Genomic DNA, 26,515 nt, shown 5'->3' on the forward strand with positions numbered 1-26,515 from the left:
AGCTACATGTATACATGTATCCCCATATCCCCTCCCTCTTGCGTCTCCCTCCCCCCCTCCCTATCCCACCCCTCTAGGTGGTCACAAAGCACCGAGCTGATCTCCCTGTGCTATGCGGCTGCTTCCCACTAGCTATCTATTTTACATTTGGTAGTGTATATATGTCAATGCTACTCTCACTTCGTCCCAGCTTACCCTTCCCCCTCCCCGTGTCCTCAAGTCCATTCTCTACGCCTGCATCTTTATTCGTTTCCTGCCCTTAGGTTCATCAGAACCATTTTTTTTTTTTTAGATTCCATATATATGTGTTAGCACATGGTATTTGTTTTTCTCCTTCTGACTTACTTCACTCTGTATGACAGACTCTAGGTTCATCCAGCTCACTACAAATAACTCAATTTCGTTTCGTTTTATGGCTGAGTAATAAATATTCCATTGTATATATGTGCCGCATCTTCTTTATCCCTTCATCTGTCGATGGACACTTAGGTTGCTTCCATGTCCTGGCTATTGTAAACAGTGCTGCAATGAACATTGTGGTACATGACTCTTTTTGAATTATGGTTTTCTCAGCGTATATGCCCAGTAGTGGGATTGCTGGGTCATGTGGTAGTTCTATTTTTAGTTTTTTAAGGAACCTCCATACTGTTCTCCATAGTGGCTGTATCAATTTACATTCCCACCAACAGTGCAAGAGGGTTCCCTTTTCTCCACACCCTCTCCAGCATTTATTGTTTGTAGATTTGAACACTCCATTTAGTCTTAAGCTTGCTAAATTCATTTATTTTTACAAATTTTATGGATAGACCTGTTCATCGCATTTTTGGTTTTCCCACTCCATTTTTCTACTTAGGATGCATTCAGTGAGGCTTACAGACAACTATTGTCTTGTAAAATAATGTCATAGGTAAAAATATGCCTTTGGGGGTTGAAAAAAACCTTGGTTTGATTCTGGCCTTGATACTTCCTAGCTGTGTGACCAGGGACAAGGTACTAATGACTCTGGAACTGTTTTCTTATCTTTTAAAAGTATTAGGATTAAATGTGATAACGTATGTAAAAATACTTAGCATCGCGCCAATGTATGGACGTGCTCCAAAAGCGTGGTTTTAAGCCCTGTGGCTTATCTGTTAAGGATATAGCATAATGGCTAAGTATGGGGATTCTGGAGCTTGACTGCCTGGGTTTGATCCAGTTCTGCCATTTACTGGCTCTTAGTCTCCTTATTGGTAAAATGAAGTTTCTGGTAGTAAAGGACCATAACGGGTTCTTGTGAGGATGAAACAAATTAATGTAAATAAAGCTGCTAGATCAGTGCTTAACACAAAAGTGCTATTTATTTTAACTGTTGTTATTTTATCACATTTGAAAACCCGGTAGGCCACCAGATTTTATTTGAAATATTTTGTTCTACTGGAATTTTTTGCTTCTCTTTATGATTTCAAACTCCATGAGAGCAGGGCCCGGTCTGTTTTGTTCACTACTGTATTGCTAACATCTGGTATAGTGACTGCCATAGAGCAGTGGTCCACAACCTTTTTGGCACCAGGGACCAGTTTCGTGGAAGACAGTTTTTCCATGGATGGGGTGGGGGGATGGTTCAGGCGGTAATGTGAGCGATGGGGGGGATGGTTCAGATGGGGGGGATGGTTGAGGTGGTAATGTGTAATGCAAGTGATGGGGAGTGATGGGGAGCGCCTTTGCTCGCTTGCCCGCCACTCACCTCCTGCTGTGCGGCCCAGTTCCTAACAGGCCGTGGACCAGGGGCTTGGGGACCCCTGGCATAGAGTACTTATTCAGTAAACATTTGTGGAATGAATGAATAAATGGATGATGAATGTTCCATTTTCCTTGAATTGTGTTTGCCAATATTCTAACTCAAGTAGTTTTTTCATTGTTAAGTCCCTGTTTAAAAAAAAGAAATGTATAATAAGACTTGTATAAGTTCCCAGTGTTTACAGATTGAAATCCAAGTTTCTTAGCTTTGCATTAAAAAACCTATGGAATCTAACTGTACCCAGGTTTCTTTTCTTTTAGAATGTGGAGTTTTGACCAGATATCTTTTTCTATCACATTTCAAGTGTATGAATCTCTGGGATGTGAATTAATTCACTGCATTGTTGCGATACCCAGTCACTGAAGTGGTAAACATAAGAGCACTTTGCAAGTTATACAATATTACTATCATCATTATTTATAGTAATCCTCAAGTGTTTTTAGTCCAGTTTTGCTGGAATATGCCCACCCCTTTTGCTCAGTCAACTGTAACCCCACCCATTTTTCCAGACCTAGTTCAAATCATCTTTCTTGTGTGAAACACAACCTCCCCACTCTAAAACAAGCACTCTTTTCTTTGAACATTTATAGCCACTGTGATCTGTATAGTTCATTTGGTAATCATGCATCTGAATCAGTTAATCTTGCCCTGTTGTCTTGATGTATTAACTAGGATCTTGAAATGTTTAACTCTTAATGAAACCAGTAAGTTTATTGAACACCTGTATTACCCTTATGTCCGGGCACAGAGTTTTCATGTATTAATTTGGGTTTTCACAATTGAATTGTAAGATGCTGTTAAAACATAAACTGAGGCATGTAAAATTTTTGAGAGAAAAAATCAATTTGAACTGGACAGTGCCAAGCAGGGAGCGTTAGGAGTGCTTGGCTGACAGGAGTCAGGGAAAAGTTTTATACAGAGAAGGTGTGGTGGCAAAGAAAGGAAATTATTTGATTGCCTGTAGCTTAAAGCCTAGTTGGCTGTCTGTGATTGGCTGTCCCTAGGTTTTGATTTCATAAACTTGAGGCATTTACAGGCTTAGGTTTTGCCTACAGAGGCCACCAAGGCATTAGAGCCATCTCAGTCTAATAGCCTCCTTGTTTCATTAATTTAACACTACTTTAAGAACGAAGACTATGATATGCACTTCCTGGTTTCATGAATGATTCCTTTATTTTTAAAATTTTTATCTATTTATTTATTTGGCTGCATTGGGTCTTAGTTGTGGCATGCGGGATCTTTTTGTTGTGGCGGGTGGGCTCTTAGTTGTGGTGCGTGGCCTTCTCTCTAGTTGCGATGCTCGGGTTTCTCTCTAGTTGTGGCATGCGGGCTTTTTCTTCTCTGGTTGTGGCGCGTGTGCTCCAGGGCACGTGGGCTCTAGAGTGCGTGGGCTCTGTAGTTTGTGGCATGCGGGCTCTCTAGTTGAGGCGTGCGAGCTCAGTAGTTGTGGTGTGCTGTGGCACGTGGGCTTAGTTGCCCCGCGGCATGTGGGATCTTAGTTCCCAGACCAGGGATCCAACCCACGTCCCCTGCATTGGAAGGCGGATTCTTTACCACTGGACCACCAGGGAAGTCCCTGAATGATTCCTTTATACATAACAAAACGTGGCATTGGGTGATTACATAGTTGATGTTTCATTAATGTTATAAAATCGAGTTGCAAATATCATTCTCCTTTTCAGAACCAGTCTAGCATTTGTGATACTTGGATTTTTGTTAATATTGGTTCATATTTATATTTTCCTCTTTAGTTTGTTTTCAAATACGTTGACTTATTTCTTACTTATTTTTCCTCCACCAAGGTAGAAATGCTATCTTTCCTTAAATTGTTTACCTTGAATTTTCACGGATCCTTTTGGACAACTACCATTTCTCTCATATGTTATCTTTGTAAGATCTATCTCTGCAGTAATTTACTGAGGTCATTTAGTTTTACTTTTTGAACATCAAGATCAGAAGAAAAAATGTTAATAGAATTTTCATTATCCATAACGAATTTGGTTTTTAAAAGTGGTTTGAGGTTCAAACCAATAGCAGTCTAGCACCAGTTGAGGCTATTTTGAAGAGGCAGTTAATACTCCTAGGGTTTTCTGAAAGAGGTGGCCTTTGTACAGAGACTTTAGTAAGTGTTGGCAAGGTGTTTCTGGTGGGAACCCCCTTATTTGGTGGATTGAAGTCAATTATTGGAAAGTTAATTTAAAAAATTATTAAAGTTCTGAGTGATAAGAATGCACATACAACAGAAATATTTTGCCATAAAGCATGTTTCCTTGCCAGTATTTTGATGTAGGGCCAAGGCTTTTTTTTGAGTATGGATCAGCTGACTGAAGTTCTGTGTCATCTCTCTTGTAGGAATCTGTCCTGTCTGTGCAGTAGGTCCAGTTTTGATTTCTTGAAAGTGGAGCAATAATTTAGACAATTTATGAAACCATTTAGTGCAGGATTATAGATTTTAGCAGATTTTTTCCTCCTTTTAATATTTTCTAACTCAGATCTAATTTGACAGCCACATTTTTAAAGTGACATCATTTTTATTGAATCTTGCCATAGCATCCAACCTAATTTTCACAGAACTATAACCTTCTTTTAATTGGCTTACGTACTGTTTAGTTGAAAACCATATCATGGTTACCACAAGAGGAGTGGACAAATATCAGTAGTTTTGGGGAAGACGTGCAAGTGACTTCTGGATGCCAGGCATGCAGCTCAATTTAAGGGAGCAGTAGTGTGAAGCTGAACTAAACAGTTACCTATTAGCCAGAAATATTTTGTACTGTAGGCATCAGCTGGTCTGTTTTACAAAGGTAATGAGGAGTTGGTAACTGTTAGGTCTGTTAAGTAACATGCTGGAGGCCAATAGGGCTTGAGTGCACAGAGCAAATGAACTTTTGTAGTGCCTTTCATACTTTTCAAAAAGTCCATTTTCCATCAATAACATGCTTTTTTTTTTTTTTTTACAATATAACAGAGATAACTGAATTACTCAGAGTGTTTATTACTTATAAAGCTAGGTTTTCATATATAGTAATTTTTCTCAGTCACAGGGAGCACTTTAGAGATCGGTACCTGAATCTGGTATTTAATTATAGTTCTTACTTATGGCAGTATATCTTCTCAATTGTGAGTTGTTTTTATGTCCTTGAATGTGGTAGGCTAACTATAGGATATCTTGATGTCATAGTCATGAAAGAAATAGTTGATAATTTATAAAAGCTGTATAAACATGTATGTTAGGCTGTTAAGGTTAAGTTCCAAATAGAGCTTGGGGAATCTTTAGAAAACGTGACTTTAAAAAATATATATATTGTTGAATCAGACTTACTAGTATCTAGTTCAGGCCTTGAGTGCTTAGTATATATTTGTTTCTTTTTTGGGGGAAGATGTTTCTAGTGACTACTTGATAAGTTTTGTATTTTTATAATTTTATAGTTAGAATTCATGGGCCCAATTCACAGAAGACTTCTTAAAAATAATTAATTTTTAGTCCATTTGTCTCTTCTCTTAGCAAGTCCCCAGATGACAAATTGATTAAAACAACACTTAAATAAACTGAAACATTAACACTTATTAAAACAACTTGGAATAAACAAATACTATAATTTGGATTATTTAATATATATTTTTATGTGCTATATGTAGGAAAATAATTAAAGATGAAAGTAATTGAGCAGTCTTTTTTAGGAATCACTTGATAGAAAGCAGAGAACATTTCCCACTTATAGAAGTAAATGGATGAAGTGTACCTGGTTATCTCAGGAAAAATTCAGCTTAGTATTAACAGGGAAATGGCTTTCAGTCATTCAGTCCATTCTGTCAGTACTGCTGGATTACAAATTAATTGCTGAATTTTGAGTATATTGCTCAAGACTCAGTATGAGAAATTGAACCGCTGTGAGTGTTATTGAATAAGGGATTTATTATAGTACTCAGACTGTATACAGATTTTAGGAGTTGCTGGGAATGTGAAAATCAGGAAGCAGAAGGATCAGAAAAATAGTCACTAATAGAGCCTCCTGAATTACTGGTACAGGCGTGTAAGTCAGAACTTAGTGGGAAAATTTTAAGAAGCAAGTGTATACAGACATCAAAGTGAGAATGCAAAGAGGATGATCCTGGAGAGGTCTGTGGAAGGCTGTTGCCTCTGTGTAGCTGTTGCTTCCCTGGGTACAAAGCCCAGAGTCAGGCATCTGTTGTTGGGTCTTAGGCCACTGTTGATCAGGTGAAGAAGAAGAGCTGGACACAGAGGGGATAAGAGGAGAGTTGAGGACAAGCTGAAACCTGCCCCAGGCACCTCTGCATTTATTCTCACCATGTCTTACCGTAAAGACCTTCCAAGAGTTTGGCCATCTCTAACTCGGTATACTGTACAGGGAAGGAAATTCTGGGAAACACAGTTCCCAGGTGGACCAAGTTTACAATAGAATGATCCAGTGCATTGTGCTTCCCATTTTGGGCTGCTCTTTCAGATTCATCTCATCAGTAGATGATGAGGATGTTATAATACTTTGAGCCTCAAGATTTCCATTTCCTTATGGTATTTACTGAGGAACTGTTCATATGCTATTATCACTTGAGGATTTAAAATGCTGTACTTTGAATAACTTTTTTTCTTTTTCTTATTAACATCATGGCCTTTTCCTAATGTATTTTATTATAGTTTCTCTGTACCTTATTTACTGATTTTTCTCTTTGTTATTAAAGTTTTACAATCCCAATAAATTAATTACAGGTCAGAAAATATTCAAATTTTGGAGAGGAAAACAGGTACAAAATTTATTTTTTAAAAATATTTATTTATTTATTTATTTTTGGCTGCGTCGGGTCTTAGTTGCGGCATGCGGGATCTTTCGTTGTGGCAGCGCGTGGGCTCTTCGTTGTGGCGCGTGGGCTCTTCGTTGTGGCACGCGGGCTCCAGAGCATGTGGGCTCTGTAGTTGCTGCTTGCGGGCTCTCTAGTTGAGGCGCGTGGGCTTAGTTGCCCCATGGCATGTGGGATCTTAGCTCCCTGACCAGGGATCGAACCCGCGTCCCCTGCATTGGAAGGTGGATTCTTAACCACTGGACCACCTGGGAAGTTCCTTATTTATTTATTTCAAAATTTAAATATGAATAACTACATAGTCTTTGGTGGATTTGGGATTAAAAATAACCGAGTATGCCATAAGACTTTCTGCTGACTTTCTGAAATGTTCATACTCCATTCTAGTAATGGTGAATAAAAGGAGATGACCTTTTGCAAGAGATTTTAATTTGAGAATGTCTAGGCTCTTTGAAATACAGAGCCTCAAAAATTTGTCAGCTAGGTTGATACATTCAGCCAGCAAAATTAAGTGGTCTGCTGTTCTCAGGCTCCCACTATATCCTTTGTGCTCCAGGTCTGCTTTCTGTCTCTGCAGTGCATGTGTAACACTTTCTAGTTGATTTTTTTTTTTAATGGATGATCTGACAGGGTAGGGGAGTAAGGACATGATGAAAGATAGAAAGTGCTGAAAATCGTTTTCATTTATCTCCTTCCTACAGTCCGTAATGGGGTGGGGGTTCATTTGTCTATTTCCCATTTAATTTTCCTTTTTTTCTTCTCTAGAGTTGGAGAATCTCTTCTAATTTCTTTTAAGAACATTCACTGATAATGACTGAAGTATTCTGGAGAGTTAGATGTACCTCTCAGACATAGTCTTAGAATATTTTTTTTAATTAAATTTTATTGTAGTATAGTTGATTTACAATGTTGTGTTAGTTTCTGCTCTACAGAAAAGTGAATCAGTCATACATATACACATATCCACTCTTAGGTTCTTTTCCCATATAGGCCATTACAGAGTATTGAGTAGAGTTCCCTGTGCTATACAGTAGGTCCTTATTAGTTATCTATTTTATATATAGTAGTGTGTATGTGTTAATCCCTGTCTTCCAGTTTATCCCTTCCCCTAGTTCTAAATAATAATCTTCACTTGCCTCCATCATGTTTTCTTTATTCTTTGATAGTAATTAATTGATAACACTTTTCTTTGGAGTTTAGACTCAGTGACTCACCTCTTCTCTCTGTATTTTATCTTTTGAAAATGAAGCCTCATTTTATTTTCCATAGCTCAGGAAGAATACTTCCCATTTGTAGTCCTCTGACTGTACTTTGTGTGTGTCTTGTTTCTGTGGTTTCTTTCATGAAATCTGATAGGGCTAAAGGTAACTGAAGTGTATTTGCTTTCCTCCACATCAAATAAGTGCTCTACAAATATACCTCAGCAATTCTGCTTATAGATGGCTCTTTGATTTGTCAGTTCTTGTTTTTTGTCTTGGTACAACAGAAGATGATTTACTTTATAAAATAAGTTGAAGGTTTCTTTGCTTACAAGACTCTGTAAATTATCAATAATGTTGATAGTGCAATGAAATTTTAGAAGTGGTTCTAGATTTAGCATAGTTCTAAATTGTTTAGGCTGAGTAGAAAATTTTCCAATGATATTGTTTCAACTTAATAAAATAACAGTGCTTTGCAGGTAATTTAATTGTCATCAAAACTGGCAAGACTAAAATATTGCTTGCTTTAAAAATGTTTTATTTACTTTAATAAAAATATTGCTCTTAAAATGCTAATGACATTTCATGAATCTATTATTCCTTATGGGTCTTGACATAACTTACTTGTCTCATTTGGGGAATTTATTTAAGCACAGGCTCATAACTGAGATGATAAATCCCACTTTCTTGAGATATTAACCTTCTTATTTCTGTCATCTATTGTGTTAAATGAATCTTATTATTTAATTACTAATAATAGTTGTTTTTTTATTACATGGCTACTGTGCATCAGAGGCTCTACTTACATAACCTTGAATCCTCACCTATAAGTAGGTAGTATTAGTCCCTCTTAGTGAATGAGAAAAGAGACTTAAAGAGGTTAAATAACTTGCTCATGGTCACATAATTAATAAAGGTTGACACCCAGGTGTGTTAGTATTCTCAGAAGAATAGACAGAAAGGTCCAGGTAGAGGAAGGGTTTGTGCCAACAAGCAGTACACACGGCCTGATTGTTCATCATCTTAATTAGTCTTGGATTATTGAAATAACGTTATTTCATCTTCTAAGAAGGACATATTAAAGTGTAGAAACTAAAAGAAAATTCACTTTTGATTTTTAAAATTATTAGGATATGTTAGCTTATGTTAACAGTCATGCATATGTTTGCATTATTCAGAATAGATAATAGACAATTTTTAAATATAAATTTATTTATTTATTTATTTATTTATGGCTGCGTTGGGTCTTCGTTGCTGTGCTCAAGCTTTCTCTAGTTGCGGGGAGCAGGGGCTACTCTTCATTGCGGTACACAGGCTTCTCACTGCGGTGGCTTTTCTTGTTGCGGAGCACAGGCTCTAAGTGTGCGGGCTCAGTAGTTGTGGCTCGCGGGCTCTAGGGTGCAGGCTCAGTAGCTGTGGCGCACGGGCTCAGTTGCTCCAGGCATGTGGGATCTTCCCGGACCAGGGGTCGAACCCGTGTCCCCTGCATTGGCAGGCAGATTCTTAACCATTGCGCCACCAGGGAAGTCCCAATAGACAGTATTTAAATTCAGGATGTGCATGGGTTTCTTTAAAATATTGAATCCTGTGTCTATGATTAAGTAAAGTGGGAGTTATTTCAAGGAAAATGATGATACCACACTGAAGAGCAGGCACCATGGTAACCAGGAAGTTGTCTAGTTTTCCCACCTACTCTGTTGTGAATGGGGAGAGGGCCCTTCAGTCAGGCTAGAGCAGAGCTCCTCCTCAGAAGCTGGTTAGGAGACTTTGATATAAGCTTTGTTTCCTCATTCCTATAATGAATGGGTATGGTTTATTCTAGCTTTTAAGATTCTCTGATTCCCTGAAGAAGAAGATGGTAGTTTGTATTTCAGAGGGCTTTAGGTATCATATGTATGGAATTAAAAACACAAGTAATTAAGTTACTACTGTGGAACTGTAAAGCACAATGTACTGTGGCTAATCCACATACAGATAGTAATTGACAGTAATATTGTTTACAAGTTCATTCTCTGTCAGTTACTGTTGTAAATATGCGTAGTCAATTCTTAATTATTTAAGAATTGTTAGAGTTGTTTATCCCTGTATCTTTCTTTTAGAAATGTGGATCATTATTCTCTCTCAGTTGGTAGGCAGAATAGAGTTGAAATGCTGATACAGGATATAGTGGAGATATGGTATCTAGTTTCCAGGAAATTATGTTTTATCTAAGGGAAATAGATGTGTATGCAAACAATAAATGTTTAAATAAGTATGTAATGAATGTCATGTAAGTGCTGTATGTAAGAATTTATAGACTGGCTTTTTGAATTTTTATCATGGGAATCTGTTAGTTAATCTTAACTAAAAAAGAACGCAGAGTTTATAGAGAATAACTTCTAGCTAGGCTGAACAGAGGGGAAGTTATAATTTACTTGATTTTAAAAAAAATGATGGCTAATATTTCAGTTGGCAAAGACTGGGGACAGGGGTGGGGAAATGATTGGAACAAAGGCATAGAAATGGGAAAGTGAAAAGGCATGTTCTAGGTGTTGATTAGTAGGTGTAGTTGCTTTGGAGCCAAGGATTCTTATAGTGGAAGAGTGGGTGATTGTCAAAAATTATAGTTAAATTCACAGGAAAGCAATTGCCGAAGGTTATAGTCAATTTCAGATTAAGTAACATAACTACTATGAGCCTAAATTTTCCCCTCTGTAAAATAAGGTCAGATGAGATGATCCCTAACCTACTTAATAGGTGTTCAGTAGGTATTTGTTGAATGAATAAGTGAGTGAGCAAATGAATGAATGAGTGAAAGAGATGTCTTTAGCTATTTTCCTTGACATCATTGCCTTAGAAATTTGGAATTTTGGTAGGCAGTAAGAAATTAACAATTTTTGATAGTAAAATGATATAACAACTTTAGTCTAAAAAGAATAAGTCATGGTCTTTTACTATAAATAATGGTTATGTGTTTTAAAATTTGTTTCTTTCTGTAGGAGTCAGTGGATCCCTGTCTGGACTATGAATTGTCAGGGCATTTTTGTTTTAAAATACACTTTCTTTCTTTCTTTTTTTAAAATTCATTATTTATTTATTTATTTTTTGGCTGCGCCTCCGACATGCGGGATCTTAGTTCCCCTATGAGGGATAGAACCAGGGCCGTCTGCTTTGGGAGCAAGGAGTCTTAACCACTGGACCACCGGGGAAGTCCCTGTCAGGGCGCTTTTAACACTTAAAATATTGAGTCTTAAACATATTAAGTATTTTTGTATAAAAATATTTTAAAAGTGAATTAAGAGTTTAGAAACTTTTATAGCAATTTAACATTTTTACTGTATTTTACAATATAATTTACATGGGATTAAAAAAAAAACTAGACTATTATTCTAAATAGTTTGAGAATCTTTGGTCCGAAAGATTCCAAAGTTTTTGGCTTTGGGTAGATGAAATGCCATGATTACATGAAGTCATCTCTTTCCAAGGCATCTTTTCTAAGGATTCTAAAAGGATGTGATTATAATGTATTCATCTGAGAAGTGACTTCATAATGGAGCCTGAGAATACCCATAGAGCAGGTTATATTCTTGATGAAGCTGCCTTAAGTTGGAAATTAAGTTAAATCTTGAGATTCTTATATTCTCAATTTGTATGACTTATATTCCTTACTGTTGACCTGAAGTTCAACTTTGTATTCATTCAGCTATCCATGATATCTCTGCATTTTGCAGTATATAACTTCCCATAATAAATGACAATTAAATGACCCCATAATTGTCAATCATGTAATATTGTTTTCCATATGCTCCTCTATGTTCCCAGTTTCAGTTATGCCCGGTAGTCAAGGCAGAAATTTTATAATCATCTAGACTTCTCCATTACTCATTCATCAACTATTTTTAAATTGGCACTGTGTCTTTTGAGTACACCTCCTAAAAATCTCAAATCTATCCACCTTTCTCTCCTCACTGCTGCTTTAGTTGAGATTTTCATCATTTTCTGCCTGGCCTCCATCAATCAGTAGCTTTCTGATTAGTGTCTCTGCCCTAACCCTCTTCCTGCCTCCATGGTGATTTTTCTGAAACATAATACTGATAGGTACTCATCTAAAAAGCTGCTCTTGATTTACTGTTGTCTATGGCAGTAGCCTTCAAATGTCTTGTGCAGCAGTTGAATCCTTTCTTAAAATATAGGGAAACATACCTGTTGCATGGCATACAAGGCCTTTAATGATTTAGTCCCTGCCTTGTTCCTGTCATTCCTGGACCTGTGCCCTAGATTTCAGAGAAGCTGAATGACTTGGGTTCTATAAACACTCCTTGTTTTCTGGTTTCTTTTTTTTTTTTTTTTTTGGCCTATTTTAGCAAGAACTTTTCCGCGAATGCCTTTACCCTTTTGTCTGTCTCATATTCTGTTCTTGTCTTAAGATGTCACCTGAATCTCCTGAGTGATGAGTGTCTTTTGTATGCTAATGGATGACTTCTGGCAGAGGCCCCTAGATGACACCAGGATGGGGCCTGGTCACCAGAAGGACTAGCCATGATTAGAAGGTTAGAACTTTCAGCCCCCTTGTCCTATCCCCTACCTCTGGGGAGAAGAGGGGGCCAGAGATTGAGTTCAATTACCAGTGGCCAGTGATTCAATCAGTCATGCCTATGTACTAAAGCCTCCATGAAGACCCCTAAACAACAGGCTTTGGGGAGGTTCTGAGTTGGTGAACACATTGAAGTGCTGGGAGGTGCTGGGAAGGTGATATACCCTAGGAGGTCATGGAAGCTTTGCTCCTCTTCCCTCCACCCCCTGTAACTTGCCCATTGCACCTCTTCGATTTGGCTGTTCCTGAGTTGTATCCTTTATAATAAACCAGTAATGGTAAGTAAAGCATTTTCTTGAGTTCTGTGAGTCATTCTAGGGAATTATCAAACCTGAAGAAGGGTTTGTGGGAACCCCCAAATTTTTTAGCCAAGTCAGACAGAAGTGCAGGTGCCCTGGGGACCCGGGACTTGTGACTGGCATCTAAAGTGAGGGAAGTCTGTGGGACTGAGCCCTTAAACCTGCGGAGTCTGGTGTTAACTCTGGGTAGTTAGAGTAGATTGTAGGACGCCCAGGTGTTAGAGATTCGATGTTGGAAAAGATGCCACATATTTGGTGTCAGGGTGACTTAACCTCAGTTTACAAATGGAAACAAACCAAAGCTTCAAGAGACTGCCCAGCTTAATATTAAGTTAGTATGTGGGAGAGAGCTATAGCCTAAAAATCCTCTTAACCGTATCTTCTTTTGTTTTGTTTTATTTTTAATTGTAATTTCCTTGAGGGAAAGAACCTATCTTTCTTTTCTTTTAACATATTAAATTTTTATTATTTATTAGTTATGTGTTCAAATCTCTTGAACTTAATTGAATGCTTTCATCAATTAATGGCCTTGATAAAATTGCTTGTAATTTTGACTGTTCTTTGTTTGGTCAAAGTAGTGTTACTTATCCTTCTAAAGTTAGCAGGACAAACAGCTGGGGAAGTACAAGATCTTTAGCTTGATTTTTTTTTTTATTCTTATTTTTTGAGTTCCTTCTGTATTTTAAATAGGACACAAATATCTCTGTAAATAAAAATAACTTCCTCCCAACCCATTTGGAAAATATCCCAGACTTCTTTTTCATGCCTTGCAAAGTTGCTGCTGTCTAGTTACTATTTGTTCTTTCTCTTTGAAATAAGTGACCCTCCCAGGAATAGCTTAATCACTAGATGTTTGGCCAGCAGTATTCCACTTATTCTGGTTTTGTAGTTTTTCTGAAATAGGCTGAAAGGTAATCACTCCATTCCTTCCCTTGTTCTAAAATGATTTTACTCAGTTGCTCTTGAAACTTACCTTGGTAAGTGATTTGGAACTGAAATGAAAAGAGAGAAGGTAGGCTATATATATTTTATACTGGTCCTTTATTAACTGACATTTATTAATTGAGAATTTTGACACTCATTTTCAGTTTGAGAGGTTCTGAGTGTTTAGAAATGAAACTGTGGGACTTCCAACAGAGGATCCTTATTTTTTAACTGAGGAAATGAAAGTTGTCAAGGTCAACCATAAAGCTGATACTTTGCCTTGGTGAGAGAAACCCAGGATTTAGAGTCTTTCTGATGTAATTTTCAGTCTACCACGAATCCAGAGACTTGATAACATCAGTTTGTGACAGCATTAACATTGTTTAGCCTGGAAGCAGCCTTTGTGAATTTCCCAGATTATTTAACAGTGTTTGAAATCGCTTGATGTCTTCAGGACCAATAAACTCTACCATGTACTTTTTAAAAATTAATTAATTAATTAATTAATTAATTTTTGGCTGCATTGGGTCTTCGTTGCTGCGCGAGGGCTTTCTCTAGTTGCAGTGAGCGGGGGCTACTCTCTGTTGTGGTGAGCGGGCTTCTCCTTGCAGTGGCTTCTCTTGTTGCGGAGCACGGGCTCTAGGCGCGCGGGCTTCGGTAGTTGTGGCACGCTGGCTCAGTAGTTGTGGTTCACGGGCTCTAGAGCGCAGGCTCAGTAGTTGTGGCGCACGGGCCTAGTTGCTCCACGGTATGTGGGATCTTCCCAGACCAGGGCTTGAACCCGTGTCCCCTGCATTGGCAGGCAGATTCTCAACCACTGTGCCACCAGGGAAGTCCCTCTACCGTGTACTTTTATCTTTTTCAATTAGTAGATTTTTCAAACTTCAAAAAATAGCAATAAACCTCCTCTTTCAAATATATCATATATAGAATCAGTGTACAAAACAGATATAAGTGGTATTTAATTAGAATACAATCTTAAGTTTAGTTTTGATTTATTGGAAAATAAATCATCGAGAAAATTCAAATTTGTGAAATGCTATATTAGAGTATTTCACTTCCATTTCTAACTTAAAATAACTGAATGGATGTACCATAATTCATTTAATCAGGCCCCTCTTGATATTTAGGTTGTTTCCATTCTTTTGCTTTTACACACAATGCTGCAGTGAATAGCATATGCTTATCGTGTGTGTGTGTGTGTGTGTGTGTGTGTGTGTGTGTGTGTGTGACAGAGAGAGAGAGTGTTTTCTGAGGATAAATTCCTAGGAATGTAATTGCTGTGTCATTAGAATATGTTTGTTTTTAGTTTTGAAAGATATCAAATTGGCCTCCAAAAAGTTGTATCTATCTATCTATCTATATACATTCCCACCAGCAATATATGAGTAAGCTTAATTCCCTCATGCGTTCATCAACATGGTACGTTAGTTTTGGGTTTTGCTAATCTGAAAAATTGTATCTCAGTGTAGTTTTAATCTTCAGTTTTTATTATATGTAAACTTGAGTAACCTTTTATATGTTTAAGAGCCATTTCTGTTTCCTCTTCTGTGAACTATTTGTTCATATCACTTTGCCCATTTTAAAAATTGGGTTTCTTACCCCTCTTATCAAGCGATAGGAACATTTTATGTTTTAGGGTTCTTTCTTTTTGTGATGTAAGTTGCAGATTCTCTTCCTCACTTTTAAATTTCTCTTTTTCCTTTGGTTTTTGCCTTTTTCATTTTTATGGATATGTAAACTCAAACTTAACATGCCTAAAATGGAATCCTGAATTTCTTCCCTTCCCTTAACCTGCTCCTTTTTTAGTTTTCCTCACATCAAGAAGCAGCAACCTCTATCTACTCATAGCCCAAGCCCCAAACCAAGAAGTTATCTTTGATTTGTTTCCCTCACTTCCCATCTCTAATCCATCCCCAGCTGTATTGGCTTCCCCTCCAAATATATCCTAAATCTTTCCATTTCTCTTCATGTGTACCAATTTAGTCCATCCCGCCCTTATCCTTTCACCTGGGTGGTTGCAGTGGCTTCCTAGTTGTTAAACCCCCAAATTGATAGCTCCCCTTCCAGGCACAGAGCCGTTCTCTACTCTGTAGCTTGTGTGATCTTTTCAAAATGCAAATCATCTGGGCTTCCCTGGTGGCGCAGTGGTTGAGAGTCTGCCTGCCAATGCAGGGGACACGGGTTCGAGCCCTGGTCTGGAAGGATCCCACATGCCGCGGAGCAACTAGGCCCGTGAGCCACAGTGAGAGGCCCGCGCATTGCGATGAAGAGTGGCACCCGCTTGCCGCAACTAGAGAAAGCCCTTGCACAGAAACGAAGACCCAACACAGCCAAAAATAAATAAATAATAAATTTAAAAAAATTTTTTTAAAAAATGCAAATCATCTGATTGTCATACCACCCCCTGAACCCATCTCCCATTCTTGTTCAAACCCTCCAGTGGTTCCCTCTGTCTCATGATAAAGATAAAACTACTTAAACAACTTGCTGTTTTTCCAGCCTCACCTTGTACTGGGTTATTAACCACCCAACCCTTGCCACCTTTGAGTCTCTTGTGTTTGCCATGTTCCCTCCTGACCTGGGACTTTTGCATAAATCATTTTCTCCTGGTGCATCCCTCCTCCTCTGTAAGTTTATGTCTAATTGTCCTACAGATCTCAGCCCACTGAAAGCTTTCTCTGGAAAAGCCAACCCTCCCTAATTAGGTGGAAAACCTCTGTACAAGCCCTTGTAGAGCCTTATATCTCTTTTTCATAGCACTTACATTTGCAGTTTTACACTTATTGTGTGATCCTTTGATAAACTCCGTGAGATAAGGGGTTTTGTGTCTTTCCTTTACCGATATATTCCCGGTGACTCTCATAGTGCCTGGCATATAGTTAACTCTCAAGACATATTTATTGAATGATTGCTTACTTTTAAGTTCTCAGGTGTGGAGTTTAAAGAATGTACTGGTTTACCTTTTCTGAAAAAATGTGACTGCATTTGCTCTAGGCCAGTCTTTGTTCTCATCTTCTTTTCCCTATGGCTTTCCCAAGACCACTGAGATTCAGCAATCTCATCTCCAGAGTCTTAAAGCATTTCAGGTATGAAACGTATCTAGGCCAATGGTCTTGAATTCATTTGAAGCCTGTAGGTGTTCTTCAACAGTCTTGACCTTCAGTTCCTTCTCTTTTTTTCCATCTGAAAGTCAGCGTTTTGTTTTTTGTTTGGTTGGTGGCGTTTTTTGTTTGTTTTTGTTTTTTGGTTTTTTTGGAATAGAGGACAGTAACTTAGACCACATTTTCTGATCCACATCAACCCAGCAAAATCTAGGTGGCTCCCAGCTTCTGTAAGTTTGTTCTAAATTCAGTTATTTAGAATTTGGAGATCAGAACAAATTATCCCATAGAAACCATGATAAAATCGATACATTTTCATGCAAGTGCTTTCAAAACCTTTTACACCAATAGTGTATCTTAAATAGTACAGTGTTAGTGTGAACTCTGAATTTCTCTGATCCCAGTTTAGTTCCCTTTTTCTATCTGAACCTTGAGGCCCTCAGATTCTCAGGAAGGGCTGGGAGTTTAGTAGGGTTGGCAGTGCTAGGAGAAATATCAGGTAACTGGGTAGGAGATACATTGACTGGATTTCTTACCTTGTGGAAGGATTCTAAGGGTAAAGGGTGGGGAGACAAGCTACATGTTTCACAGTTTGAAATTTTTAAAAAGTAATTAATTAATTAATTAATTAATTAAATTGGAGTATAGTTGCTTTTTTTTTTTTTAGTTAATAATTTATTTATTTTTGGTTGTGTTGGGTCTTCGTTTCTGTGCAAGGGCTTTCTCTAGTTGCGGCGAGTGGGTCCACTCTTCATCGCGGTGCGCGGGCCTCTTACCATCGTGGCCTCTCTTGTTGCAGAGCACAGGCTCCAGACACGCAGGCTCAGTAGTTGTGGCTCACGGGCCTAGTTGCTCCGCGGCATGTGGGATCTTCCCAGACCAGGGCTCGAACCCATGTCCCCTGCATTGGCAGGCAGATTCTCAACCACTGCGCCACCAGGGAAGCCCGAGTATGGTTGCTTTACACTGCTGTGTCAGTTTCTGCTTTACAGCAAAGTGAATCAGCCATACGTATACATATATCCCCTCTTTTTTGGATTTCCTTCCCATTTAGGTCACCACAGAACAAGGAGTAGAGTTCCCTGAGCTATACAGTAGGTTCTCATTAGTTATCTGTTTTACATATAGCAGTGTGTATATGTCAACCTCAATCTCCCAATTCATCCTACTTCCCCTTCCCCCTTGGTATCCCTACATTTGTTCACAGTTTGAAATTTTTATGCTATTAAACTGTGTGTATTTTACTCATGATACTCAAGTATCAGTTTGATTTAATGGGAACTGAATTATAGAGAATGGATTGATGAATCAAATTGCTCTTCACTATTGGGGGAATAAAGCAAAATGAAGATCCTATTAAATATGTCAGGTGGTCCCATGAAGGAAGAAAACTAAATAGGAGTGAGGAGTGCATTATCTCCTCACTTAGAGTCAACATGGAGAATTCTCTGCAAGAGAGTAGGATGTTTTTTTCATAAGGCTGTGCTTTCCATGGAAATGATTTCTTTCCGTACATGGATCATGAGTTTTAAGATGCTTTCAAACCATTCGAACTCTCTTATAGCAGAGATTTTTGTCATGTACCATATTCATTCCTATCCAATTTCAGTGACAAAATGGCTCTCTCATTTGTATGTATAAAAACAATGCCAGAAACAAAAACAAAACTCATGATTCAACTGATTTTTTACTTTCTTTGGGAAGAAGAAAAGACCCGTTGAGATGAAGATTATAATTTCAGCAACAGAGGAAACATTCAAGGCTCAGGCAGCTCTTAAATTCAATACTAATAATATATGTAATAAATTATAAGCCTTACATTTCTGTCAGTTCTTGTAGGTACCTGCTTGCCAGTGCAGAGACAAGATTGCTTAATTCTAGGTGTCTTTCTTAGTGCAAGAGAAATCCACTTTAAAAAGCATTCTGTTGTTTGTTTACAAAGTTAATGGTTAGTAATCAGAAACTCAAACGATTTTTGAGAGATTCTTACAATCTTTTTGTTGGAAGGGACCTTAGAGGACATCTAATTTAGTACACAACTCTTTAATACCACGGCCAGGCCAGACTGCTTCCAGCGGGCTCTTCCTGCCCCCTGCAGGTCCCCTTCTAGTGTGCTATGCTTCGGATTACAGATCTTTTCTGTTCCTTGTATTTATCAGGCTCTCTAAGACTCTGTACTGCCTTGAACGCTCTTCTCACATCCCTGTTTCCATGGCTGGCTTCTTTACATTAAACAGATTTCGATCAAATTTTACCTCCTCGACAGGCGTTTCCCAGACTACCTTATCTACCTACCCCCCCTTTTCAGTCTCTAAAACTCTATCATAAGACTGTTTTCTTTCCTTCATAATAATTGTCACTGTCTGGAATGATCGTGTTTGTCTGTTTATTGTCTGTCTCCCCTCATTGGCTCATGAGAGCAGGGGCTCTGTCTGTATTGTTCATTGCTGTATCCCGAAGCATCTGTGGTGGGCTGGCCCACTGTAGGATCTGAAAGATATTTATAGAATGAATGAGTAACCATTGATGGTTCATCATTGTCCAAATCACTACTGAGCTGACATCTGTCTCCTTTTCACTTCTACCACTGATCTTAGGTATTCCCCCTGAAATAGTCCAAATCACCCGCTCTGTTCCCTCTTTTTCAAAGAGTCTTCACACATTGGGATGCCAGTCATCTCTCATTGAGGCCTATTTTGCCCAGTTTCCTCACCAGCTCGTCCTCTGGCATGGTTTTGGAGTGTGGTCATCATCCAGGTTATCCATCACTGGGAGTTTTTGGTTTTGTTGTTGATACCCAGCACTAGACACACGGCAATATGTGGAGTCTGGAGAGAGATAGTTCAGGTAAACTTTTTTGGTTAATGTAATATTGAAATGCTTTATCTTTGATAAAAATTATCTTTTGCCTCCATATAAATGACCACAGAACTATTTATGTATGATGTCATTATCAGAATTACTCTCTGACTTCTTAAAAACTTGTTTTATTGTGGAATATGACAACATAGAAATACGTAAAACAAATTTACACTCTAATGAATGTCTAACTTTCACTCAAGTCAAGAAATAGAACATTACCAGTGCCCCAGAAAGCCCTCCTATGTATCTCTTATCAATCTCAACTCCTCCCTAGAGATAATTAATATCCTCATTTTTATTTTAATTTTTTATTTATTTTTTAAAAATAAATTTATTTATTTACTTTTATTTTTGGCTGCGTTGGGTCTTCGTTGCTGTGCGCGGGCCTTCTCTAGTTGCGGCGAGCGGGGGCTACTCTTCGTTGCGGTGAGCGGGCTTCTCATTGCGGTGACTTCTCTTGTTGTGGAGCACGGGCTCTAGGTGTGCAGGCTCAGTAGTTGTGGCATGCGGGCTCTAGAGTGCAGGCTCAGTAGTTGTGGTGCACGGGCTTAGTTGTTCCACAGCATGTGGGATCTTCCCAGACCAGGGCTCGAACCCATGTCCCCTGCATTGGCAGGTGTATTCTTAACCACTGGGCCACCAGGGAAGTCCAAATATCCTCATTTTTAAAAGAAACACTTCCATGGTCACTTATTTTTTTAATAGATTTACCACTTATATATGCATACCTAGACAATATAGTTTGTAATTCAACTTTGCCTGTTTTAAAACTGTATATAAATGAAAAAGTACTGCTTTATTAGTTTTCTGTTGTTTATGATGAATTACCACAAGCTTAGTGGCTTAAAACAGCACCCATATATTAGCTCACAGCTCTCTAGGTCAGAAGTCTGGCATGGTGTGGCTGGGTTCTCTGCTCAGGATAGCATAAAGCTAGAATTCAGTGTGTTGACTGGGCTGAGTTCTCTTTTGTCCTTGATTAGTTCCAAAGTTGATTTCCGAGATCCAGCTCTTTTGATCTCTTTATTTCTGTGTGTTTTCTATTTCATGAATCTCTGCTCTTAATTATTTCTTTCTTTATACTTTCTTTGGATTTATTTTGCTGTTCTTTTATTTAAAACCTCTCAAGATAGATGCTTAGTTTATTTTTTTATATTTTGTGATATACGCATATATGAGGCTTTCAATTCCCTCCCTAAGCATTGTTTTAGCTTCTTCCCATGAATTTGTATTTTTGTTATTTTTATTTTCTAATTTTTAAAAAATAAATTTATTTATTTATTTATTTTTGGCTGCGTTGGGTCTTCGTTGCTGCACGCAGGATTTCTCTAGTTGTGGCGAGTAGGGGCTACTGTTCGTTGCGGTGCGTGGGCTTCTCCTTGCGGTGGCTTCTCTTGTTGTGGAGCACGGGCTCTAGGCGCGCGGGCTTCAGTAGTTGTGGCACGTGGGCTTAGTAGTTGTGGCTCGCGGGCTCTAGAGCGCAGACTCAGTAGTTGTGGCGCATGGGCTTAGTTGCTCTGCAGCGTGTGGGATCTTTCCGGACCAGGGCTCGAACTTGTGTCCCCTACATTGGCAGGTGGATTCCTAACCACTGCACCACCAGGGAAGTCCCTATTTTTGTTACTTCTAAATGTTTGTTATGGTTTCTTCTTTGACTGACTTATGGATTATTTTAAGAATGTATTTATTAATTTCTAAACATATGAATATTTCCTAGTTATTTCTTTTGTGACTAATTTCTTGCATACTTGCATTTTGGAGAGAGATCATCCTTGGACTAAAATCCTTGTAATTTGCTTTGAATTGCATTATGGCCTAGCACTTTATCAGTTTTTGTAAATGTTATGTGTGTGCTTGGGGAAAAAATGATATTCTGCAGTTCTTTGCTATACTTTATCTTTTCATTTGTTCAAGTTTTAAAAATGTTTAAAATCTTATGTATCATGATACTTTTTTCTTTATACTGTCTGTTGAGTTCCCTTGGTGGTATTCTATTTTCCAGTTCTGGAATTCTAATTTATTTTTCCAATTTGTACTTCCGCCTTTTGGACCTTCCAGTTCTGTCAAAATGTTCAACCCCTGGGCTTTTATTAATTCAACCCTATAGTGGTCTTACAGGCTATTTCTGATAATTCTGATATTATAAGTCTTTCTGGGTCATTTTCTGTTTTGGTCATTTCTGTTAGTTCTTGTTAATGGTATCTTATTACTTTGTGTATCTGGTTATCTTTGATTATGTACTGCATGATGTAAACAAGAAATTATCTGTAACAATATTGTGATGCCTAGGTTCATGTTACCTTCCTGCAGACTCCTGCCCCCACTGCCTGCCGCCACCCCTTTCAACCAGACAACTGTTGGTACTAACAATCTGAATGTGGGACCACCTCAATCCAAGGTACACTTAGAGGTTTATTTAGGTCACTCAGGTGACATAAAGCTGTAATTCAAGTCTGTCCTGGGACTGATTTTTTTTCTGGTTTCTTTTATCCAAGGAGTATATAGCTCTTTGGGGTTTCAGCTTCAAGTGAGTGGTACTTATCGTACTTCCTTCTTTGAAACGCTTTTTAAAAAATTATTTATTTATTTATTTATATACAGCAGGTTCTTATTACTTATCTATTTTATACATATTAGTGTATATATCTCCATCCCAATCTCCCAATTCATCTCCCCCGCTTTCCTCCCTTGGTGTCCATACGTTTGTTCTCTACATCTGTGTCTCCATTTCTGCCTTGCAAAAAGGTTCATCTGGGGCTTCCTTGGTGGCGCAGTGGTTGAGAGTCTGCCTGCCAATGCAGGGGACACGGGTTCGAGCCCTGGTCTGGGAGGATCCCACGTGCCGCGGAGCAACTGGGCCCGTGAGCCACAATTACTGAGCCTGCGCGTCTGGAGCCTGTGCTCCGCAACAAGAGAGGCCGTGATAGTGAGAGGCCCGCGCACCGCGATGAAGAGTGGCCCCCGCTTGCCACAACTAGAGAAAGCCCTCGCACAGAAACGAAGACCCAACACAGCCATAAATAAATAAATTTAAAAAAAAAAAAAAAAAAAAAGGTTCATCTGTACCATTTTTTTTGAAACACTTTTGCCTTTGACCTTTTTGCCCCTGGATTTATAAAGGTTTCAAGAGCAAGTCTGTTTTTCTCCCATTTTTTCTGAATCTTTCTTCAAGTGTCTGTGAGCTAAAACTGTTTTGGGTGATTTGGATTACCTCTCTGGGTTCTATTCTTTTGCCTTGATTTCAGCCAGGTAATTCTTCAAAACCTTGTTAAGTCTTTGGGGCTTTTTAGGCTGTTCTTTAAAAGTATTCCCTCCAGCATTTGTATTTGTCCTCAAAGGGACATTCCATCCAAGTCATTTAGTTACTTGAAGCTGAAGTGTCCGAGTTTTTATGCCTTAAAAAAATTAATTAGCGTTATTCATATAAAATTGTAGTTAAATCCAGTTTGGCATAAATTTTTTTCCTCAGTATGAATACTGGTAGTTAAAAGACTGCTCTTGACACCTATGTTATATATTTACTCACACATTTAAATTCTGATTCCCAGTTTGCATTAGTCGATTTTGATTTCCATAGAGAATAGGTGGGACCAAATGTTCTTTATATATACATACTTACATACAGAACTTTTGGGGGTGCTGAGTCTTCTTAGTAGGAATAATTTAATATTTATCTCTAGTTTCCTTTGAAATGAGCCATACCATTATTGACAGAGAGTAGAATATTTAAATGTTTCCTGGGTGTTCTTCCAAATCAGCCGTAGAAAATGAAACAATGATTCATTCTCAGAAACACTCTGAGCATCTTTTACCTGGAATGTGACTGACTTAGATCTTCATATGGCTGGCTCGTTCTTGTTATTGATATTTCACCTCAAATGTCACCTTTTTAGAGAGGGGGCTGTCTGTCTGGGTAATCACTCCTTTTTTCTCCCTTCATAACATGTATCACTATCTGATAATAATCTTGTATTTTTTTCCTCCCTCAGTAAAATGTGAAGCTCCATGAGGGCAAGGACCTTGCCTATGTTGTTCACCACTGTCTCGTGTGTCTTATTTACCCATTCTTTGAATCATGTTAGGCAGTGAGTAATTTTTTGTTTAATAAATGAATGAATAGAACAAATGTTTCTTTTGAAATTGTGACATTATTTTCTCTAGATGTCACAGTCATCCTTTAAAAATTTGTGATTCCATTGAATTAAAGTTGTTTTCTAAAATAAATATAGTGTCTGCTTTCTCTTGCCTTTTTTCAAAAACATTTTTTGGTAAATATTGAATGAAAAATCAGACAATAAGAATCTGACCTAAAGTAAATGTTAGAGTGACAAATATTTAGCATTAGGGACAACTGTGACTTTGTTATATATTGAGCTGGAACGAGGTCAGTGTGGCTGGAGTGGAGCAAGCCAAGGGAGAGAAGAGTCAGAGATGACATCAGAGGAGAGAGGAGGTTAAGACCTGGTGGCTTATGTGGACTTTGACTTTCACTCTTAATGATATGGGAGGCCCCTGGAGGGTTTTGAGCAGAGAAGTGACATGGAGGTGGGTTTGGAGCTATAGGGATTTTGAAGTATGGTCTACTTCTGAGGTCTCATATCAGACTATAGCTCAGTTGCTAAGAGCTCAATTCTTTTATAGCTCAATTCTTTTTTTAAAAATTAATTAATTAGTTTATTTTTGGTTTCGCTGGGTCTTCGTTGCTGCTCATGGGCTTTCTCTAGTTGCAGCGAGCGGGGGCTACTCTTCGTTGCAGTGCGCGGGCTTCTCATTGCGGTGGCTTCTCTTGTTGAGGAGCACGGGCTCTAGGTGCCCAGGCTTCAGTAGTTGTGGCTCGCGGGCTCTAGTGCGCAGGCTCAGTAGTTGTGGCGCACGGGCTTAGGGGCTCCGCAGCATGTGGGATCTTCCCGGACCAGGGCTCGAACCTGTGTCCCCTGCATTGGCAGGCGGATTCTTAACCACTGCACCACCAGGGAAGTCCTATAGCTCAATTCTAACCCTCAGTATATTTGGTAGAGAGCATCTTGCCAGATCCTCCCCTCAAAGCTGAGCCTTCTTATTTTTCTTATTCAGGATGGTGTTGGCTGTACTTGGAATTCTGCTCTTCCATATATATTTTAGAATCAGATTATTGTAATTCCTCAGAAAACCCTCTTGGGATTCTGATTGGAATTGCATTGACTGTATAGATTAATATGGAGACAATTGATATTCTTATAATATTGAATTTTCTAGCCTTAAAATTGGGATAACTTCATTGATATACGTCATCTTTAATGCCTTTGAATAAAGTTTACATATATATATATATACACACACACACGCACACACACGCATATATATGTGTGATCTATATGTGCTTATGTGTGTATGTGTATATATATATATATATATGAATAGAGGTGTTGGGTGTCTTTTATGTTAAATCCTAAGTGCTGTTTTTGTTATTGTAAAGATGATTTTTAAAAATTACATTTTCTGTTTCTTATTGATGTTTACAAATACAGTTGATATTTGTATATTGAGCTTATGTTTAGCTACCTTGTTAACACTTATAATTCTAATAATTTGTAGATTCCTTTGAATTGTCTATGTAGACAATAATATCTGTAAATTCTATTACGTTTTCCTCTTTCCAGTCCTATATAGTTTATTCATTTATTTTTTCTTATTTTACTGACCTGTCTGGAACCCACCAGGATAATGTTTTTTGTTTGTTTGTTTGTTTTTTTAATTTTTATTTATTTATTTATTTTGGGCTATGTTGGGTCTTGGTTTCCGTGCGAGGGCTTTCTCTAGTTGCGGCAAGCGGGGGCCACTCTTCATCGCGGTGCGCAGGCCTCTCACTATCGTGGCCTCTCTTGTTGCGGAGCACAGGCTCCAGACGCGCAGGCTCAGCAGCTGCGGCTCACGGGCCCAGTTGCTCCGCGGCATGTGGGATCTTCCCAGACCAGGGCTCGAACCCGTGTCCCCTGCATTGGCAGGCAGACTCCCAACCACTGGGCCACCAGGGAAGCCCCAGGATAATGTTTAATAGTAATGTTAGTAAGTATTAATAGTAGGACTTCTTGTCACGTTCTTAATTTTTAAAGGGACTATCTAAATATTCCACATTTAAGAATGATATTGTAGGTTTTTGTCAGATACTTTTATCAAGATATGAACATTTAAAAAGCATTTAATTATGGACATTTTACTCTTTAGAAAGTTTACATTCCTGCTATTAGTGTACAGAACGGCACACTTTTTCGTGTCAGTACTTTACACCACATGGGGTATTCATATATTTTAAAAGTTTCAAATTTCATAGGCAGCAAAGAAAATTTCTTTACTGGTTTAGATTTATTTCTTGCTTTTAAACCAATATTATATGTTGATACAGCTGTTCTTCTTCTTAAAGATAGGATAGGTTTTTTTGAAACAAAAGAACTTATTTTGAAATAATTTCAGATTTAAAGTTGCAAAGATGGTATAAAGAATTTCCTGTTTCATAGACCCTTGACCCCTATTCCCCAAATGTTAATATTTTATCATATTTGCTTTATCATTTCTCTCTTTCTCTTCCCCCATACACATATACATATTTTTTTCTGAATGGTTTAAGTTGCAAACTGTATCTCTAAAAACTTTGGTGTTCTTCCTCTTTTTTTTCTGGTTAAGCTTTTTATTAGACTGTCTTATTCTAGAGATCTGGGCTGTGCCTTATTTATTTATTTTATCAAAATCTAATTGACATATAACATTGGTTTCAAGTGTACAACATAATGATTGGATATTTGTATGTACTGCAAAATGGTCACCACAGTAAGTCTAGTTAACATCCATCACCACGCATAGTTACATATTTTTTTCTTGTGATGAGGACTTTTAAGATTTATTCTCTTAGCAACTTTCAAATATACAATACAGTATTATTAACTATAGTCACCATGCTGTACATTGCATCCCTAGGACTTGTT

General features: G+C 38.2%; 1 protein-coding gene across 3 annotated transcripts in view; it reads left to right on the forward strand.

Moving 5' to 3' along the window:
* CDKL5 (cyclin dependent kinase like 5) overlaps window positions 1-26,515 on the forward strand; it is a 174,528-nt gene that overhangs the window by 19,836 nt on the left and 128,177 nt on the right. For 2 of the 3 annotated variants that reach the window (XR_009006726.1, XM_057538776.1), the window contains exon 2: window positions 21,867-21,954. The exons of the other annotated variant lie outside the window; for it this stretch is intronic. The gene's annotated coding sequence lies outside the window, so the exon portion shown is untranslated. The remainder of the gene's footprint in view (window positions 1-21,866; window positions 21,955-26,515) is intronic. 3 annotated transcript variants of the gene reach the window in all.

This window comes from Balaenoptera acutorostrata, chromosome X (assembly GCF_949987535.1).
Source record: "Balaenoptera acutorostrata chromosome X, mBalAcu1.1, whole genome shotgun sequence".
NCBI lineage: Eukaryota > Metazoa > Chordata > Mammalia > Artiodactyla > Balaenopteridae > Balaenoptera > Balaenoptera acutorostrata.